Below are 5521 nucleotides of genomic sequence, written 5' to 3' on the forward strand. Positions count from 1 at the left end.
AATTAACAAAACGAGTATTATAATTAGAAACAAATATTATTATTATTAGATGACCATATTATGTGTCTGCTTACACGAAGCATTTCTGATCTTCCCTTGTTTTACTGCTGATAAACTGTGGTAACGTCTCGGTCGATTTTTTCTGATTCTACGTTTTAAAAAATATGATTGAAAAAGAGTCTCGAGTTTGTCTACTGATCACGGCACGTTTTTATGTTCCGTGTCCGATGGTAGATATCAATAAATATTTATTGTGGGATTAGTGTTCATTATGTTGGACGGATGAGTCCCGGTTACGACTGAGAGCTTTGACAGCATGGTGCCAACGAGGATTTGCATACGCTCCCTTACATCAAATTTTATAATGGGAATGCGCACCGTCAAAAAGTCAACGTTCCAACGCGCATTCTCCTTTACGAGATTCCAAATTGCGTTCCGAGGGGCACGTGTTTATAAATATTGCTTGTTGAAGGCTAACGTTATGATTTCGATTGTTTCATTTTTTTATTTCAAATATTTCATTTCAATATACAGAGGCTGACCCGTGTCATTCGTAACTTTATAAAGGAAAAGTTTGTTTTTGGCGGAAAATCCGATTTGCTAACTTTACGCATTCTTGACGTTCCACAAAATGATATCACCAATATATTCAAAATATTCGTACAGTTTTGATTAATTTACTAAAAGCCAATAGCTTTTATGACATTTTTGAATATATTAATTTTGACTTCCAAAAATACATCCCCTTTATATTATAAATATCTATTGTTAGTAATTATATGTTATATCTTACAAATACAGCAATTTTGGCTATAACTGAGCATTACTTAGCTGTGAAATATTTTTCTTCGTCTCTGATATTGCTCTTTTTTCAGAAAAGCATCTAAACTCTTTATTAATTTCTGCGAATCAATGGATATACAGGACCTCAACTTTTGAATATGCTCTAAACGAAGGCGTAATATCAAGTTTCATAAAATCAAGACACAAAATTAAATTATTTTAGCATTCCTTTATTTGTATTTTATATTTGGTTGTTTTGTTATTTAATTGTAAAATTGTTAATTGTATATCTAATACATCTAATCTAATAGCCTATCATTTTAACTTCGTTCGTCTCTAATTACCCTTTTATTGTCTCTAAATACTTTCTCTACAATATTCATCTCTATGTCTCTATAAATCTCCCAATATATAATCTACTCACACAATATACATTATTCATTTGTTATTCTATCCATATGTAATGCTATTTATTTACGTCAACAATCAATACTCGATTTTTTTTTAGCTTTCCAAAAAAGAAATTCAACTTTTTGTCAGAAAATCCTACTTCCTTGGATTTTTCTCGACGTTTCCATTCCGTCTGAATCGTTTAACATGAAAGTTGAGAAAGATATTTACGTAAAATTTTGGTTCACATGCAAATACACACATATTTGCATATGAACCAAAATTTTACTTTGTTCAAGTTTTCTCAAAAACGACTTCACTGATTTCAAAAATTTAAAAAGCATTTCATAAAACTTGACCAGGACTCTCGTTGATTATTTTTTTGTGAAGATTGAACGGTTTCGCAAAAATTACTAGAAGTGCAAAATTTTAGGTCCAAATTTTTGCTGACAGTTCTGATCCTATTGTGAAATTTGAAAAATCATTCGAAATTATCATCATTGGGAATAATGTGATTAGTTTTTTTTGGTAAAGATCAACTGGGCCGTTTCTACGAAATTAATTATTGTAATTTCGATGATTCTTATGAAACTTTGTATGATAGAGATCATGGTCTTAACTAACATCCTAAAATATTACAGGCCTACGTAAAACTTATAAAAGTCCATTATCACAAGAAATATTAACTATTATTGATTAAGATAAATTGTTTACATATATCGATAGAGTTTTAACACATATAATAATTTATTTATTAAAGTCGCATGGATTTGTAAAGTTTGTGTTCAGATGCAACTAACCAACAATGAGCACCTTAGGTTTTTTTGTTTGAAATTTTAATAAAACTTCACCTAGAAGATAGACTTGATAGTAAAATAGTGTGTGCGTGTGTGTGTTTTTGTATGTGTGTGTGTTCGGATACAAATTTTAACCGATTTGAATAATTCAAAAAACATTCGATTCAGATTGATAAGGAAACGTGCTGATTAAATTTTTGGCAAAGGCAGGTCTAGCCGTTTTGGAGATACGGAGTAGAAAGTGCCAAAAATCGCACTTCAGTTTTTGAGAAAACAGTCCGATTTGCATGATTCAAAAAACAATATATTGTATTACCTACATGAAGAACTGATTAAATTTTTTGTAAGGCAGGTCTAGCGGTTTCAGAGATCGAGTAAAAAATAAGCGGTCTGAAATGATCATTAGAAATATGCACATCAAATTATCAGATATTTTATCGAGATTTTAATAATAAGCATGAATTTTGTTAACATTTCTATGGGTTCCGTACCAATGTCAATCCCAACAGTCTCAATGTATAACAAAAATTTCGAACTAAATAAAATCAAATTATTCAAAAACGTCAAACGTCATTAGACATATGCACATCAAATTATCACATATTTTATCGAAATTTTAATAATAAGTATGAATTTTGCTAACATTTCTATGGGTTCCGTACCAATGTCAATCTCAACAACGTATAACAAAAATTTCGAAATATAAAAAAAATCAAATTTCATTCAAAAAAGTCAATTTTTGTAAAAAATTTCAAAATTGTCAAAAATATCATTTTTTCAAAGTTTTCAAAAATTTTAAAAGTTTTTTTTTAATTTTAATTTTTGGTACGGAAAGTTCAATCAATTTACCGCAAGGCAAGATGCCATGCACCACTAGTTCAAAATGATTTTTTTTTCGCCTGCTATCAATTTTCTTAATGCTCCCCACCTTGCAGTATCATATCTGTTAATATCAATAAAGCATATTAAAGTTTGTTAATTATATTTGGAAAGATTATCTGCTGTGATTATATCATTTGGTTAATCCATTGAAGTCTTGTTACTGGTTTTGTGTCGGAAGAGTAGAAAATCTAATACGTTTTACTCCGCTCCTATGTTTTGTTATCCTCAGCATTAATCCTTATAAGCCACAGTAAGTACCGAAGTGCCGCGCTTACAGGTGCGCTAAATGCATCGGATTCGTGTTTCTCTAACGATCATAAATTACATTTTACAGCTTTAGCAACAGTATGACATATTTATACGGACCTTCAACAAAATATGACATATTTTCGTTGTCCGCGTCCATGGTCAAAGCTTTTCCTTTCCGCGTTTCAAATGCCGGCCGGCACTTCAGATGATTTTGAGATTTTTTGACGGCACTCAAAATGTCATCGTTGCCATCATTTGAATTCATTTGCTACCTGTGAATGTTCAGAAAAAATAAGCTCGATATTTTAGGGTTAAATCAACAAAAAATAAAAATATACTGTTGCCAATATAATTAATGATGGTACTAAGGTTTTGACATACTCTTCATATTGGTAAACATTTTGAGTCCCATCTGGATTTTTTAAATAAGGGAATAATTGAATAATAAAACATTTGCAATAATATTATTCTTTATCTAACTTTTTATATTTTTAATATATAATGGAACTATGTGTTCTATAAGATGTTATGATGTAATTCTTCAAACTAGTGTTATTAGAAGGCAACCCAGTGGTTGACAATTCTCTTTCGGATGAACATCTAAAGCAATAAATTGCAAATCTGCAGCAATAAATTGCAACAATTTCTAGAAAAAAGTTATATATTTTATTTAATAGACATTTGACCAAATCTTAGAATTATTTTGATATTCCTGTAAAGTCTAATGTGATGTTTCTTGAATCGCTGAAATAATTTTGTTTGTTATAATAGTTTGTAGCAATAAATTGCAACAATTCCTGAAAGAGAAGAGATTTTTCTTAATAGATATTTGACCAACTTTTAGAATTATTTTTATAATCATTTAAAGTGATGTTTTTTAAATTGCAAAAATAATTTAGTTTGTTGTCATCTAAAGGAATCAAGTTATAAATAACATAAGTTTTTTAAAAATAATTTATGTATTCGTGGGTTTTTAGTTGTTATGACTTTTACTTTACCTATTATTGAAATATTTTGACGCAGATGTACAAAATATAAGTAATATCGGTTGAGAAATTAAAAAAAAGAAATTTCTTTATTGCAGTTTCAAACGTTTCGGGTTCTGATTTGACCCATCTTCAAATAATTTAAAGAAACACATAGAAAATCACAAACATATGATACACCAATTAATTTAAAAACAAGTTATATGACAATAGTTTTTTAATAAATATTAAATTAAAAAATTACAAAAAAATTAAATTGAAAAAGCTGTTCTCATCGAGTCATTCGTTTGGAATTTGTTCGACAAGTTAACTTCACTTGTTTTTTTTTATTTTTTTTTTAAATTATTGAAACGTTTGATACTACAATAAAGACATGTTTCTTCACTAAAATTGTTTAATTATTGGATTGGATGGCCCAAGAACAACTCTATCATATATAATTTCACCATATTAAAAAAAACTCACTATATATATATATATATATATATATATATATATCTTAGGAAATACTACTCTACTACTCTAGATAATTGCTACTCCAATTTGATATCTAAACCATCAATACTTCAATTTTAATCTGACTTCTTGTATAATTTTATAAGAGTATAATTGAATAATCATATTGAGTGCATCAAATTAAATCAAAGACTTTTAATTTGAAAAATATTTCAATTATTTAGATTTTTTTTCAATTTTTTACTTAACGTAGAAACCAATTCTTCGAAATCGGACAACTTCTATCAGCTGGATCTTTGTTATTCCATGTAGTATAGAGGATTTTATCTAATTTCAAATATGATTCACAAGCATTTATGTCGGTATACATATTATGATGAATACAATATTTAAAACCGCAAAATTGAATTATTTTTAGACTAAAATGCTTTATGTGTTGTTATATATTGAATAGTACTTCCTTTGTGCCATGCGTAAAATTTTTAATTAAAATGTAAATGACGAGATATAGTTCCAAAAAGTTTGCTCATTATGTTTAAATGTATAGCAAAATTTCATCAAATTTTATATGGTTTTTTAGAATATTATTTATAATCTTGTACTTTTTTTTTGTCGAATACGTAGATGCAAAATTTGCAATAATCTGCTCATTGAAAAGAAAAGGGTTTTCTGGTATACTATCATAAAGATAGTCTATACATAGACTCTATGTTATTCAATTATTCTATACTATTCAATTTTTTTTTTATCTGACTTCTTTACTTACCGTAGGTAAGATATAGAATTCACAAAAAATCGAAAATGAACATTTTTATGTATGTGTGTGTGTGTGCGTGTGTGTATGTAGTGCGGATACAATTTTTGTCGACAATTTCGAGAACACGGATCAACGATTTAAATAATTTAAAAAGCGTTCGATTGGTATTGTTAGAGAGACGTGCTGATTAGTTGTTGGCAAAGGCAGGTTTAGCAATTTGC

Source organism: Ctenocephalides felis, unplaced genomic scaffold (assembly GCF_003426905.1).
Source record: "Ctenocephalides felis isolate EL2017-DRISC unplaced genomic scaffold, ASM342690v1 CF-g0.4_SCAFFOLD_01886, whole genome shotgun sequence".
Classification (NCBI taxonomy): Eukaryota; Metazoa; Arthropoda; class Insecta; order Siphonaptera; family Pulicidae; genus Ctenocephalides; species Ctenocephalides felis.